The following is a 17,621-nucleotide window of genomic DNA, read 5'->3' on the forward strand; positions in this document are numbered from 1 at the left end:
GAGGACTTTATAACTAAGAAACACCACATTATTGAACTTATTGATACATTGAGTTCATATAACTATCAGTCGAGTGTGTCACCCCTCCAGATAGGGTATACATTTGTGTTTTTCCCCTCAAACCTAGTAGGGTGTGCTCTAACGAGTTTACCTCCTCTATGCATATATCAGCTATATATTTGTGTGTTTTTACTATGTTGTTTTTGTCCACCACTATTTTTTTTCATATATATATATATATATATATATATATATATATATATATATATATATATAAAACGGAAATGTTTGTCTGTCAGGATGTTTGTCTGTGGGTTTGTGCGTTTTCGGATTGGTTGGTGGCTGGCCACACCTCTCGCTGTAGCCCTCACCCATTGTCTGTGGGACGGGGTTTGCGGTGATGTCAAAACAGAAAACTTCACCCGCCGGTTCTCCCCCCCACTCGGTGCTTCTCCTCCTCACCCCGCGGGCCCCTCCTCACTGCTCCGAGCAAGAGGTAATGTCCTCACTCGAGTGCCGGGGACCGGGGGGGGGGTCAATGAGCACCGGGGACCGTGGGGGGGTATGGTGTCAATGAGCATCCGGGACCGGGGGGGAGAAGGGGGGAAATGAGCGCCAGGGAATGTGGGGGTGTTGACCGGTTGCCCTCCTCACTCGGTGCTTCTCCTCACTCCAAGGGCCCCTCCTCACTGCTCCGAGCAAGAGTCCGGGGCTTGCGCCAGGGAACGGGGGGGAGGGGTCAATGCCCAACCACGGACCGGGGTGCGGGGGGGGGGGAAATTACCTCCGGGTATCGGGGGGCAGGGAAATGAGTGCCGGGACCGGCTGAGGGATGTGGGGGGGGGGGGAATGAGCACTGGGGACTGGTGGGGGGTGGGGAGGGGAAGGAGCGGCGGGGAACGGGAGGGGGGAGGTGAAGGAACACATTTTAGCCTAATTGGTAGGAGCGCAGCTACCATATATATATTTTTTCAAATGTTCTGCTACTAGTTTATATATATATTACATTTTTAACCTCCACGTCTAGTAATTATGATAGCGGCAAAATAATGTTTAAAGAAAAACAAATGAACCTAATAGACAAAACATAGAAAATTGTCAAAACCAGTAAGATTTCACATGTAGTGCATGCTCTTTAGCACGTAACAAACAAGTTGTGCTGGAAACACAGTGACAACCATTATAACACTTTAGACTAGTACTAAATAGATTTCTTCATATGTCAATCTACAATTGATCTATTTTAGATACATAGTGGAGTAGAATAGTGTAAGTTCTTCAAAGATAACAATTGAGCCTATTAAAAGTATTTCAAATCCCATTCGGTGTTTAATCTGTTAGGTATTAATGTATCGAGCGAGAAAATCCAATAAGCTTCTCTTTTATATAAAGCATTAGACCTATCTTCGCCACGTGAATGTGTTTTGACATTTTCTAATGCTACACATTTAAAAATGTTTAGACTACCAGATTGACATGTGCTAAAGTGTTTGGACACAGGATGTGTTTGGTCCTTTTTGGTTATTAACCTCATGTGTTCCAGCACTCTCTGCTTATGGCCTTGTTGTTAGACCTACATAGCGCTTGTCGCAACCACAAATGAGCATATTGTTGATCTATTTAATCATAGATAATATATGTTGAGTTGATATATATATATATATATATATATATATATATATATATATATATACATATATATATATATATATATATATATATATATATATAAAATCTCTAACGGGTATTGAGTCGCATATTGTGTGTGTGCGGGGAACCTAATGTTACCTGGTGTGGTGCTTTACCTGTTAGGCTCACAGGAGGGCTGAGGAGGGAACCTGGGGCAAGTATAATATGAATAACCCTGTACTCGGTGCAGCGCCTTCACCTGCGATGGCTCCCGCCAGAGGGGGAGTGGTTCCTCGCAGAACAATATATATTAATACACACACAGCATGTATAACAACCAATGCTTTTACTATTGTGACCGTACTCATGCATAACAATCAATAAATAAACAGGTGTCCCTCCCTTGAGGAGACACTAATTAATGCGTCTCGCAGGACGCTACTTCCACCTGCACCTCCACCGGATGATCCCACCCAGTGTCCAGTAACCCCACACAGTATTACCCCACCCTTCAAGTGAGATAGATATGTGTGACTGCGCAGCCACTATGTCCCGTGTGAATGTGATATGACTCGTTGGTGCACTTGTTGATTGTTACCTGCCAGGCACTCCGGTGCCCGGGCCTGCCAAGGAACTTCACAAAGGATCCTGATGTCGGTTGAATGCAGGAACTACCATCCGGGGCGATCCCACCCGGATGGCTGCTGCAGCGACCGCGAAGGTCTGAGCCCAAACCTCTGGATGGACGTGCGGCGTCCGCTGTGTCCCTAACTGGCTCTGGATAGTAAGTGACAGGGTCCCTAACCTGGGGCCTGTCTCTGACACAACTCACTCTACTAGGTGGCTCAGGGCTATCTGGGGCCTTGGGGGCCCTATTGGCTCCCTGGGGTCACGTGGGGCGGTCCTGGGGCTCATGGGAGATGTAGTCCCTTCTGTGAGCCCTCCCCTGATTGGCTGCCTCTCGCGCGCTGTCACTACACATGCGCAATGTCCCTGGCTGCCTGCCGCATGCGGGGACTCACTGCACATGCGCGAACACATAGGGAATGGCGGCGCCCTGCCGCCCTGCTTTGGGAGCGCCGGGAGCCCTTGCAACGCGATCGCGGCCCTGCGCTTCCCCAGCAACCCCCTTGAAGCCAGGTTCTCACCGCTCCCACTCTTGTGATCGGCCGACGGGACCGCCATTGGGCTCGGCGGCCCCCGCGATCGCGCGCAAGGTGAGGGGGGGCTTGATTGGCAGGGGGGACCTGACTACATCTATATATATATATATATATATATATATATATATATATATATATATATATATATATATATATATATATATGGAACACACAATAGATGCCGCAATCAAATCACCCTTGTATGATTAAATAATCAGTTAACCAGAGGTCAAGGTAAAAGGTAACCCTCTGGTGGTGCTACCAACCCAAAAGAATAATATGACTAAAAGGGAGGGAGAGTAGGGTCAAAAAGGTGCACTCAGATGCTGAATTATGAAAAATAGAAATGGACTTTATTAACAAAGAGTATAAAAAACACAAAAGACAGACCCACACAAATCACATGTCAGATCGCTATGCGACACAATGTAAGAACACCAAAGAGGTACAATTGGTCTGATAACAGCCAAAGCAAGGTGACAATATATCATTACAAATATAACATAACAGAACTAGGGGAAAAATAGTTCTCCCCAAGTAATGTTTACTGAGATCGGCCGATCCAGAACAAGAGTAGCAATAAATATAGATGGTAAGTAGATACAGACCACAAGAAAATAATTAAATATATATTATAGTAAATATACATAGACCTCTTAATGATGATGAGAGATGGTTAGGCACATAGCTAGAAATGCATAAAGTTGTGACCCTTAAATGTGCTGTAGATCAGCTGAATAAAGTGATGCCTAAATTGAGCTGCACATGTAAAATGAATATATATATATACTTATTAAGGTTATGGTGGGTAATGCCAGCAACCAACCTCACACTGATGATACCCATCAAGGTTGAAACATGTCTGTCTGTTAGTGGGTTTACTGGCTTTGCATCTCCCAAGCCCTTGCTTCAAAGCTGTGTCTAAAGCAGCATGCATTGGCTAAGGGTTGTTCATGTAATGTGAGCTTGAGATAAAAGGTGGCACTGTGTGCTCATTTGCATGTCATTTCCCAGAATCCCTTGCTGCAGTGGAAGTGCTGTGTGCTGGTCGATAATGGTGAAAGACAGGGTTGCAGACCTCTCTAAGACATGCGAATGAATATGCAGTAATATTTACAGTTGCTATATATATATATATATATACTGTATATACTGATGCAGCAGCCGTTATTCGAACACTTCACGCGTCATGTACATCGGAATCCCGATTTGAAACAGCGCGATGAGTTCCAGCCTCACCGCACTAATATGAGATCGTGACGAGTGCACAAAAACGAATTTTAGTGTTCTTGCTATTAAAAACATGACATTAACACAGTAGCACAGTACTGTACACATTACAATTCATCCATTTTATTGCAAACGAAGAAACATAATCCATGAAATTCAAACAAAACATCCGCGATAAACGCGGGTGCCTGGGGCGATTGGCCGCGTACATGCTGCGTGGGGAACAGCAGAGAACACAAAATCGACGCCGACATGTGTTCGAATAACGGCCGCTGCATCAGTAGGTATGGCTGACAATTTAGTTTTTAGATTATTTGCTTTTCTGAAATATATTTCTGGTTTTTCTTTCAGAAATCCTTTCAAGATGTCATCCTTTAGTTTTTGATGCACAGGCACAAGAACTAAAACAGAAGTTTGTTGACCGCCAATACAATAAATATCAGTTAGACAATGCCATAGAGACAGTAAAAGCAATGACCAGGTCAGATTTATTGGAATACAAACCAAAAGAAAAAACCAATAACAAAACAGACACTGTTGCATTTATTACAAAGTATAGTTCATTGGCACCACAGATCATTAAAACATTTGACAAACACTTGGGGTCTTTTGAGACAAGATGACATCTTGAAAGGATTTCTGAAAGAAAAACCAGAAATATATATCAGAAAAGCAAATAATCTAAAAACTAAATTGTCACCAAGTTGCCCTTTCAGTAGAAATACACAGAATACAAGAGACATAATTAAAGGATACTTTCCATGTGCTAAGTGCACAGCATGTCAACATAGTATTAAGACTCAAAAGTTCTCTTCTAATATCACACACAAAGAATATCCTATCAGAACATTAATAAATTGCCATAGCCAATTTGTAATATATCTGCTGGAATGTCCGTGTGGTCTACAATATGTGGGCCGCACGGGCAGAACATTACAAAGAAGACTTGGAGAGCACATATATAATATCATGAGAGGCTTTGAGGCTCATAATGTTTCTCTCCACTTCAAATTAATACACGCACAAAGTCCAGCAGGACTGAAGTGTCATGCCATAGAATGTCCCACATTCTGTAAAAGGGGGGGCGATAAAATAAACATTATTTCCAGAAGGGAATCCTATTGGATTTTCGAATTAAAAACGCTCAGCCCCCATGGTTTAAATGTTGAATTCGATCTGTCAGCCTTCCTTAAATAGGGATCAATATATCAATTGATTAGCTAGATGCCCTTGTCCTTGTCTGCCGGCAATATCAGCCATTGTGTGTTAACTTGCCCAGCACTAACAATATTTTTATTTAATTTTATTCACCAATTTTACTTAACAAATTTATTACCACAACTAAATTAAGATATATTACAAATCTAGCTTCACAATCACATGTATATTTCATTATGATTTTTATTAATCGCGGTTTTTAATTTAATTTTAATTTTGTTTATAAAAACAAATTATTATTGTTTTATAAAAAAATTAATAATAGTAAAACACTATTTCACGATGCCACATTAAATACTGATATTGTAATATCACCCAAATTATGTTTAATTTGCGCATTTGTGTTCTCCTCGAAATGTGTCTCTCTAAACAAATAGTTTTTCAAAAATTAGCTTACTACATTTACACAAGTGCTTGTTGACCATCAAGTCTCTGGTGTTAAGATACCCAATTACTGTAGGTTTAAGTATTCCATTACTTTCAGTATATGCAAATCTGTGTGTCTTTTTGCATATGCTCCATATTGTAATTCTATCAGTGCTGACATTAGGGACATACAGTACAGTTCTTTATAAGGAAGGAGTATTCATCACTTTTAATATTTTCTTATAAACTTCCTTTTGCACATTAATTTTCCTAAATCAATTTTCATTAATTAAATAACTAATGAATTAAGTCCTATCACGAACACATGTCCCTGTGTCTAAGTATGGATGGGAGTAGTATACACAAAGTTTAATGATTATATAATTGTTGTAATATTGTATATTGTATATGTATATAACATTTAATAATATTTGTGTCTAATATTTGTGTTTAGTTTTGCGCTTCATCTGTCAATGTGATTCAAAATTCTATGTTTCATGCCATCTGTATAAAAGCTGTTTAATGTATTACAATTGATTTATATATGTATTCCCACAACGGAGGACTTTAATTAGGGTGTATCCAAAAGACAATTACATCAATTACATTAACTATCCCAATTGAACTATCTGGGGTATAAAAAGAAGCATAATCCCATGTAGCAACCATCCCTGACGAAGAAACCCATCAATAGGAGTTTCGAAACGCGTTGGAAAGGTTTTTGGCCACTCAGGGACACCGTAGCAGTGAAATCCAGGCGGTGACGTCATCAGAGGAGACGATCGAGCGAACTCTGGTGGCAAGTAATCCACGAGTCCACGAGTATTGCAGCCGGTCCCCCCGTATCAACAGACGGACGTACCCCACGGCGAGCGGTGTCTTCTGGAGTTAAAGACCCTAAACCCTTGCACATGTCCTACTCATGTCCGGTGAGTAGGATTTCAATTTTACCACGGCGGAGCAGCATATCTTCCATAAGCACAAGCGCTTGGAAGTTTTACATTTCTTATCTGATTGATCAACTGTTTTATTAATTGTTTCATACTCATTGTCATAAATTGTTTTATTTAATAAATGCTCTCAATTTGTACATCATAGCATGTCCCTGGGTAATACACTATTGCAGTGTTTTTTGCCTTTCTTTCCTTCTTTTTTTCTTGTCTTCCTTTTCTGAGGTTTTCAGCTCAAAGAAAAGAACTGCAGTGTCTCCCTGTAGCTCTTCCTGTCCCGCCTCCGTTCCTATTTGGACCTTCCTGCTTTATCTAGCTCCTCTCTGCTCTCAGTCTTTGCTCGACCTAGTCTCTGTATGGAAGTACTTCGGGATTCTCTCAGTGTTTTCACATGTTCTGACGCGGCTTGTACGACTACCCCCTCTGGCTCTCGATCTCGGCACTCCTTGGACAACGCTCACTCTGGTAACCCCTTGAACACAGCTTGGACTACGACCTATCTCCGCTCTCCACTCCCTGACCTCGGCAAAGCATTCTTCACGCTATCTCTACAAACGGTACCGGCAAGTATTGTCTACCTTACTACACCTGGCCTGGCAACACTTTATACCACACTCCGCACACGCTCCCTTTGCTGCGGGTGCATGTATTACCACTTTCCCCTTCAGCTCAGGGGACGGGTCTGGTCTGCGGGCAGCACCGGCATAACAGTGGCATCTGATGGGAGAGATGTGTAGGGTGCTGTGGTCCTTTAAGGAAGCCACCACTATTGTCAGCAGTGATGAAGCTTAGCTTGTTGGGTCTATTAATATATGTATGTCCTGCTCCATCTCTGAGTAATCCACGGGTGTAAGTGGAGAGCACTCAAATTATTTTCACAAATTTGGGGGAGAGGGATAGGGAGAGGGAGAGAATAAATAAGTTTTGCCTGTTGTATGTAGAGTATAACAAGCGTTCCTTAAAATAAATTAGGGAGACATGCCTGTGTTAAAAAAAGAACACCTGAGGTGCCTGGCTGGGAGATGTTTTGATGGCTATGCCAACTATTGTATTGTATGTCTTTATTTATATAGCGCCATTAATGTACAAAGCGCTTCACAGTAGTAATACATGTGGTAATCAAAAATAACAGATAATATAAATAACAGAGCATGGGAATAAGTGCTTCAGACATAAAAGTAACATTAAGGAAGAGGAGTCCCTGCCCCGAGGAGCTTACAGTCTAATTGGTAGGTAGGGAGAACGTACAGAGACAGTAGGAGGGAGTTCTGGTAAGTGCGTCTTCAGGGGGCCAAGCTTTATGTATCATGTGTTCAGAATATCCACAGTGCTATTCATATGCTTCTTTAAGCAAGTGTGTCTTAAGGTGGGTCTTAAAGGTGGCTAGAGAGGGTGCTAGTCGGGTACTGAGGGGAAGGGTATTCCAGAGGTGTGGGGCAGTCAGTGAAAAAGGTTTAAGGCGGCAGAGGGCTTTAGATACAAAGGGGGTAGAAAGGAGAGCCTCCTTGAGAAGAACGCAAGAGTCTGGATGGTGCATAACGAGAAATTAGGGCTGAGATGTAAGGAGGGGCAGAAGAGTGTAAAGCTTTAAAAGTGAGGAGAAGAATGGAGTGTGAGATGCGGGATTTGATCGGAGGCCAGGAGAGTGATTTCATGAGGGGAGATGCTGAGACAATATTTAAATGAGTCCCATACCGAACCTCCCAAAAGGATTTCAATGGCAACTATATAGCGTTGATAAGCCTAAAGTACCAACCTAATGAGTGGAATGGTATCAGACCCAACAGGGATAGAACCCACAACCACTGATTAAACCCACATATAATGATTGACTGCTACCGTACAACAGCCGCCAATGTAACATCTTGGTTGTCAAATTTGACACATGACTTGTGACATGACATGGCAGTACTTTACACAGATAATAATCTATCTGATTTGAACACACAGTCAGTGACATAAAGAGCGAATATCATCAAAATCCAATATAATCCTTCATGATGAACCTGATGCAAGATATTCACGGGACACCAGAGCTTAACCAAGGGATCAAGGCAGAATGAGATCAAGGCACCAAACAGGACAAAGCAGTTCAATTAAGATTTTTAATTCAAGCCGGCAAGCACAACACAAAAAACACAATCAGAGCTGTACTGACTAAAACAGGGGCATATGGGGGGATCCAAGCTGGCTTGGTGCTGAGTTCCACATGGAAGGCTTAAACAGGATTTGCTTCCGAACTCTGTAGAGTTAGGGACCCTACAGACCTCTCTGGTACAATTTGCAGCAGAGCACTTTCAAATCTGCCGCTTAAATTCCTGCTCTCCACTTCTACAGGAGCACACAGTCCCGTAATACAAAGCATTTTCAAATATCCCAGCCTCATTTTCAGATGTCTCCAGCACAGCCTCGGAGCACACTCTTTAGTTCACCTCTACATCAGAATCAGAATGAACTGTGGAGAGCTGATTGGGTTCCTCTTATCCAGTTTCCTGCTGACATAGGAAAGCATGGTGACCAATCGCCGCGTAGATGCTGCTCATGGACAAATCAGGAGGTGAGGTCTCTCCGGCATCGGCCAATAAGGGCTGGGGGCAGGGCTGAGAGTTTAAGGGCTGTGAAGGGAAGTATAAATGGACCAATGGGAACAGCGCCTGCCAGAGGGACTTGGCAATGGCTTCCACCTGGCTGACAGGATATCCCCTGGTGGAGTGGCACAGCTCTGGCTCAGGAGGCAACCATTTGCTCCGCTTTTAGGGTGGATGCCCCCGTAGCCTGATCTCCGCCCCTGGACACTTTTTTCTTTGTCCCCTGAACCTCTTCTACCCCTCCAGTCCTAGAAGCAGCAATTTTCTCTGGACATGCGGGCTGCACAAAGGGTTTCTCAGCCCTGCATGTCCAGAGACTCTGGCTCTGCTTTATTATTACACAAATCACATTTTTATACTTTAATAAATTTACGCAACAGGAACAAAAGAATTACAGAACAGGATATGCATGGAGCTACATAGCACATTAAAGCTGGGTAGCTTTGGGGTCTTGTGGCCAGATGAGCCCCAGGGAAGGATGGCAGGACCAGGGCCTGGTCTTAACCTTTATTATACTGGACCCTGGGCCCCCTGGGCCCCTTTCCACCACACAGACGCCTACATAAAATGATTTAAACAAGATAACAAATATACGGCTGTCCACAACAAAAAATTGGCAAATCAGTGCTCATTATTACTGGCAGCCCGGATATATGATTCATATTCATAATTATTGATAATAACTTAAAATCATGTTGTTTTTATGATTTAAATTTAACATTGGTTTAACTTGTTTTTTTCTTCTTTGGTTTTAACATAATCGATGACTAATACTACTACTACAGTGTCTTTGTAATACATTAACTAACTAGTAGTAGTCACATTTATAAAATATGTCTTTGATTAATGTTAACAACAAAGCAATGTTTCTAGCACTCAAAGGGGTTAAATAAGTACAATAAGTAAAAAAGACTGACATTTGAAGAAGAAATATATTTACTGAATTCAAAAACTTAGGGTATACACAGAAGCATGTGCAATGTCACATTTCACACAAGTCTACTGACAAATATTTATCTAATGTGAGGGTGAATAAAGTCCCACTAGAACTGGGAGAATAAGAACAATTCTATGTAATAAACTGGGAGCAAGGTGGGGGGTGGGGGGAGGGGGGAGAGAACAAGAAAACTAGGGGAGCAATAGGAGAGTGTAAAAATTAAATAAGGGAGATTTCATTTGTACTCTCTTCTATTGCTCTCCAAGCTAACACAACCTGTTTCTCTGACACAGGCGGTTCCTGCAGCATTTTCACAGCCATATGGCTACTCTGATGGCTGAACCAGCTGGAAAATCCACTGGTACTGTATGTTGACTGCTGCCCTTGCTCTTCTTCCCTCACTTCCAACTGAGCCTGAGGAAAAAATCCTTCTCAGTCTTACAGGAAGGGCACTATCCTATCCTGGATGCCACAACTCATTATTAAAAAGAAAATATGAATATATATATATATATATATATATATATATATATATATTATATATACATATATGAACACAAAAAAGACAGAAATCCCCCCAAAAAAGCACTCTGATCACGAAAAATATAAATATGAATGCAAAAGAGTTTATTAATCATGGACAAAAAAAACACATGAAACCTACTAAAATTGACATACATTCAAAAACAATACCAGACGGGGAAAACACAGTCTAACTCAAATCCCCCAAATATGCTAAATGTACAAAAAGCCTCAAAACAGGATGCCCAGGTGACAAAAATAAAAGGGCAGAGGAGGATGATCTGAACAAACACAGAGGGAATCAAAAGATCCCACTGAATTTGATGACCGGCCGGTCCCAAACAAGATCCCATAAACAATGTATTAGATTAGTTTGAGTATAATCTTATAAACAAACACAATGAAAATGTATAAGCTGTTATTGTAATTTATGGGACTCAACCATGCATTAGCAGTGTTTGCAGCAACCTTTTACTCATTTTATATATCTCCAATGATTGACCTGAGTATAAGCAGTATATTCTTTATTAATATTGCTATTACATTGTCATAAGTTTAACTAGGAATCCAAGTGTTTAGCACTGGTTACTTTATTGACAATACATGTAAACAGGCATAAGCACTGGAGGGGTTAATGTTTTTAATTTAAATGTTCCCGTTTTCGCGGGCTTTTCTGTATATAAGCAGGCAGCTTCCGCTTCTCCCCACTCCAAGACGAAGCCCTATTCCTAAGGGTGAAACGCGTTGAGGGGGAGAATGCGGTGCTAGCCCTTGTGTGTTCCATGAATAAAGTTTTTTGAAGATCCCAGCAGCCTCTCTGAGTCAGACATGCGCAGTTGCGCCGGAATCCGCCATTGTTTCCAGTGACTACAGAATCTAGTTATGAACAGACAAAATGGATGCTTAACACAAGTGCAGATTCTGGCCTGACCTACTGGTCCTAACTGTTACGCCGGTGCTGCCCGCAGACCAGACCCGTCCCCTGAGCTGAAGGGGGAAGTGGTAATACACGCACCCGCAGCAAAGGGAGCGTGTCCGGAGTGTGGTATGAAGCGTTGCCAGGCCAGGTGTAGTAAGGTAGACAATACTTGCCGGTACCGGTAGTAGAGGAGGAGTAGTTATTGCCATTGCCAAGATCAGGGATTGGAGAGTTGAGGATGGTCGAAGGTATAAGCCGTGTTACAGGGATGCCAGAAGTCACGAAGTCCAAGTAGAGCCGAAGTCGAGAGCCAGAGGGGGTAGTCGTCCAATCCGCGTCAATACCTGAGGAGTCACTGAGAGAGTAGTCAAATGCTTCCATACAGAACTACACTGGCGACACACTTTATTCGAGCTCGGCTAGTCCCACGAATTCGGGTATACCCGGGTGTATTGAGGTTTGTGACTGTTTTCTGCCCGAGTGCATTGGGTTATTTTCCAGGCAGGGATTGAAGCATTTTATTCCCACTGGCTGCAATACTGCACAGTATATATATATATACTGCATTACAATTCATGTATTGATGCCATCTGGTAGACAAGCGAAGCATTGCAGCCTATTAAATCCTAATCATTATCATTTAACAGATCAGCCGCCCGTCAGCCAGGCATGAACCCAGGCTGGGAAGGCAAACGCAACGGGGCTTGTCAGAGGTGAGGAGCGGCGCATTCCAGGTACTGCACCGACACACTTTATTCGAGCAAATACCCGGTATGTACCTGGCAGATACCTGGAATGCGCCACTCCTCACCTCTGACAAGCCCCGTTGCATTTGCCTTCCCAGCCTGGGTTCATGCCTGGCTGATGGGCGGCTGATCTGTTAAATGATAATGATTAGGATTTAATAGGCTGCAATGCTTCGCGTGTCTACCAGATGGCATAAATTCATGAATTGTAATGCAGTATATATATATATACTGTGCAGTATTGCAGCCAGCGGGAATAAAATGCTTCAATCCCTGCTTGGAAAATAACTCAATGCACTCGGGCAGAAAACAGTCACAAACCTCAATACACCCGGGTATACCCGAATTCGTGGGACTAGCCAAGCTCGAATAAAGTGTGTCGCCAGTGTATCTGCCAGGTACATACTGGGTATTTGCTCGAATAAAGTGTGTCGGTGCAGTATGTCGAGCGACGAGTGATGGGAAGCAAAGGCATAATAAAGCTGGCAGGCCAATGGGAAAAGGGGGCAGGCCTGAAGGACTGCAAGGAGTCCTCCCTAATAGGAGGGAGGTGTTACAGCCCAGCTGAGTGTAATCATTGATATGCATGGAACTGTCTGATGCTTGGGAGCGACGCCTCACTGCAGGAGCAGTGGTTAAAAGTGCTCTGTTAGGCGTGTGCTCTGTAAGCTGGGAATGCATGCACATAACGTCTGGGGCTGGCGTGCGAGTAGGTGTGCGTGCAGGAGGGTGTGGGCGCGCCCGGCGCTGAGCAGAGGAATCGCCGAGGGGAGTGATCCCGCGACGGCGGCAGGGGCGAGGAGCCGTGGAGGCCGGTAAGGCAGGATTGTTTTGTGTGTCCAGGGGCTCCCTGCGGAGAGGGAGTGCTCTGTGTGGGAAGCGAGGAGAACGCCGATTCCTGACAGTACCCCTCTTCAGGAACGGCCTCAGGACGGTCCAAGAACGGTTTCTCTGGAAACTTTTTCCTGAAGGACTTAAGAAGGGCCGGGGCATGAATGTCCTGTGAAGGTACCCAGGATCTCTTTTCAGGGCCAAAGCCCTTCCACTGCACCAAGAACTGGAGCTGACCCCTGAATAGGCGAGAATCCAAAAGAGAGTGAACTTCGTATTCCTCGTTATTTTGTACAGTAATGGGATCCGGTTTACGAGTCTGATCCGGAAAGAAGTGACTGGAGATAAATGGTTTTAAGAGGGACACATGAAAGACATTGGGAATCTTCATACTGGGTGGTAGTTGGAGCCGGAATGCCACAGGATTGATTTGTTCACAAATAGGGAAGGGTCCCAGGAACTTAGGTGCCAGTTTAGGAGATGGTACCTTAAGGTGGATATTCCTAGAGGAGAGCCATACCAAATCCCCTGGTTTGTAATTGGGCGCCAAACAACGACGACGATCGGCCTGTAATTTCGATCTGCGTGAGGAGTTGAGAAGGGTAGACTGAATCCTGGACCATGTGGTTTGGAGGGAAGAAATGCGTTCATCTACGGCTGGTACTCCAGAAGGAATGTTGGGGATGGGAAGACAGGGAGGGTGGAACCCATAATTTATAAAGAAGGGTGACTCCCGGATGGACTCGTTTTTTGCAGAATTGACGGCATACTCTGCCCGAGAGAGGAGTTGAGCCCAATCATCCTGGAAATCGGATATAAAACATCTCAGGTACTTCTCCAGGGATTGATTGATTCTCTCCGTTTGTCCATTGGACTGAGGATGATAGGCGGAAGAGAAGGAAGAAGAGATGCCCAATCTCTTCGTGAAAGCTCTCCAAAATTTGGAAACGAACTGAGAACCTCTGTCAGAAACAATGGACGAAGGGATCCCATGAATCCGGAAAATCTGCTCCGTAAAGATATCAGCAAGGGCGGGGGAGGTGGGTAATCCTTTAAGTGGAATGAAATGGGACATCTTTGAGAACCTGTCCACGACCACCAAGATAGTGTCCATTCCTCTGGACCTGGGCAACTCCACGATGAAGTCCATAGAAATGTGGGACCAGGGGCGGTCGGGAACTTGAAGGGGTAACAGAAAACCCTGAGGCTTTTGACGGAGAGTCTTGCTTTGAGCGTGCGTGGGGCATGCGCGGGTAAACTCCAGAATATCTTGAGACATCCTTGGCCACCAGAAATTCTGACAAATGAGATCAGTAGTCTTCTTAAAACCTGGACGACCTGCAGATTTAGAGGAGTGACCCCAAGACAGGACCTCTGGAACAAATTTGGATGGTACAAAGAGTTTGTTGTCGGGAACGACCAAGTCCTTGGGAATGCGTCTCTGGGAGTGCAAAATCTTGTCAAGATTCTTGAAAGTAGATGTGGCGAGAATCCTCTCATGTGGAAGGATAGTCTCCAACGATTCCTCTGGCCTCTCTTCAGAAGAATGTATACGGGAGAGTGCGTCTGCCTTTACGTTCTTGGTCCCGGGGATATAGGATAGGTGAAAATCGAATCGAGAAAAAAAAAGAGCCCAACGAGCCTGTCGTGGACAAAGGCGTCGAGCGTTCTCTATGTAAAGAAGGTTCTTGTGGTCCGTGAGAATAGTAAACGGCTCTTTTGACCCCTCCAGCAGGTGTCTCCACTCTTGAAGAGCCATCTTCACGGCCAGAAGTTCCCTGTTACCCACGTCATAGTTCCTCTTGGCAGACGAGAATTTCTTGGAAAAATATGTACAGGGATGTAACTTATCTTGGGGCGTGGGTCTCGGGGAAAGAACGGCACCAGCGCCGCAATCAGAAGCGTCGACCTCCAGGACGAAGGGAAGTTCGATGTTGGGATGACGGAGAATAGGTACGGATATAAAGGTTTCCTTGAGTGTCTTGAAGGCGGAGATGGCCTCGGATGACCAATCAGAAGGATCAGCTCCTTTTTTGGTGAGCGTAGTGAGGGGTGCCACAATGGTGGAAAAACTCCGTATAAACTTACGATAGTAATTAGCGAACCCTAAAAAACGTTGTATGGCCTTGAGAGAGTTGGGTCTTCGCCATTCAGTGACTGCTTGAAGTTTACCAGAGTCCATCATAAACCCCTCATCGGAAATGATATACCCCAGGAACGGAGTAGAGGTCTGATGAAAGGTGTACTTCTCCAGTTTGGCGTACAAATGGTGTTCATGGAGATGGGAAAGGACGTAGGAGGTGTGGCGTATATGGTCCTGGAGATCTTTGGAAAAAATCAGGATATCATCCAAGTAAACAATAACAAAAATATTGAGTACCTTACGAAAGACGTCGTTGATGAAATCCTGGAAGACAGCGAGAGCATTACATAAGCCGAAAGGCATTACCAGATATTCGTAGTGTCCACTACGCTTGTTGAAAGCCGTCTTCCATTCATCCCCCTTCCTGATGCGCACCAGGTTATAGGCACCACGTAGATCCAACTTGGAAAAAATCTTGGCCCCCTGTGATTTATCGAACAGTTCGGTAATAAGGGGAAGCGATTTTTAATAGTGATGTGGTTTAAACCCCTGTAGTCGATGCAAGGCCTCAACGACCCGTCCTTTTTCTTGATGAAGAAAAACCCAGCCCCTGCTGCTGAATTGGAGTGACGAATAAAGCCTTTCATTAGATTCTCCTGGATATATTCATCCATAGCGTGAGATTCTGGTAACGACAAGGGGTAGGTCTTGGACTTGGGTAGGGAGTAACCTGGAACTAGATCGATCGGACAATTGTAAGTCCTGTGTGGCGGCAAGAGGTCTGACTGTACCTTATTGAAAACGTCCCGGAATTGATGGTAAACGGAAGGTAGAATAACTTCGGGAACAGAGGTATTGGCCAGCAGTTGATGAGTCTCGCCTGACCTCGGCCTCCAGGAAATGGGAGTAGAGGAAGTCCAGTCAATGAGAGGATTGTTAAGCTGTAGCCAAGGAAGACCAAGGGTGATGGGTATCCCAGGAGCGTGAATGGCATCGAGAACTAAGATCTCCTTGTGCAGATGTGAGGACTGAAGCAAGGGAGCTGTCTCTAAGGAGATGTGGGCCAGGGTAAGAGGACGTTCATCGATACCGACGAGTGCGATGGGAACCTTCTTTCTCACGAGTGGTATGCGGTTTAACCTTGTGAATTCAAGATCCATGAAGTTTTCTCCAGCTCCTGAGTCAATGAAAGCGGCGGTAGAATTCTTGAACTTATCGCCTGAAAGGGAGACTGGAAATGTAAGTTTCTTAGGGAGTTCACCTTTAGAAAGGGGACGTGGAGACATTACACCCAGAGAGAGCCCCTCTGTACTCACTGGGTGTTCCCGTTTCCCGGACGCAGTGGACACTCCCGAACCAGATGTTCCATGAATCCGCAGTAGAAACACAATCCCCCGGCGTGGCGGAACTGCAGTATCGGTGTGCGGATGCGTTGTACCCCCAATTGCATTGGCTCTGGCAACTCCAGTGCAGGAGTGTTACTGGGAGTACTGGAGAACGGAACTTGAAAGTTATGGACGCGAGTGCGCTGATGCTCTGAGCAGCGTACCTGGATATGTTGATCCACTCGGACAGCCAAATCAATGAGGACCTCCAATTGATCCGGCCTGGATTGGCGAGAGAGTTCATCCTTGATGGGATCTGCCAGGCCTTGCCAGAACACGGAGACGAGAGCCTCTTGTCCCCAGTTAGTCTCGGCTGCTAGAGTCCGGAATTCCACAGCATACTGCGTCACCATTCGCCGTCCCTGAGTGATCTGGAGGAGAGAAACAGATGCCATCTCCCGACGAGCGGGAGAATCGAATACTTGTTGAAACTCGGCTTTAAATGCCGGGTAATCTTGGGTAAGGTCAGAACGTCGCTCCCAAACCGGGGAAGCCCAAGCCAGGGCGCTGCCAGTGAGGAGGTTATAAATGTAGGCTACCTTCTTGCGATCAGTATTGTAGCGATGGGGGGCCATTTCAAACTGCACCTCACACTGGTTTAGGAAACCCCTACAATCTTGCGTACACCTGCATAAGGCTTGGGGGAGGAATCCTTACATCTGAGCTGCTAACTGCGCTTGCGGAGTGGGGGCTTACATCTGGCGGGGTCGCGGTCGGTACCCTGTCTGAGAGTACTGCGACCTGGTGTGTAAGTGTCACAATTTGATCCGCCATGGCCTGGTTTTGCTGAAGCAGATTGGAGAGAATTTGTTTAAGTTCGGTCTGGTCTGCGTCTTGTGGGCTCGACATAATGTTACGCCGGTGCTGCCCGCAGACCAGACCCGTCCCCTGAGCTGAAGGGGAAAGTGGTAATACACGCACCCGCAGCAAAGGGAGCGTGTCTGGAGTGTGGTATGAAGCGTTGCCAGGCCAGGTGTAGTAAGGTAGACAATAGTTGCCGATGCAGGTAGTAGAGGAGGAGTAGTTATTGCCGTTGCCAAGATCAGGGATTGGA

The sequence above is a fragment of the Ascaphus truei genome, chromosome 4 (genome assembly GCF_040206685.1).
Source record: "Ascaphus truei isolate aAscTru1 chromosome 4, aAscTru1.hap1, whole genome shotgun sequence".
In the NCBI taxonomy this organism is placed as follows: Eukaryota; Metazoa; Chordata; class Amphibia; order Anura; family Ascaphidae; genus Ascaphus; species Ascaphus truei.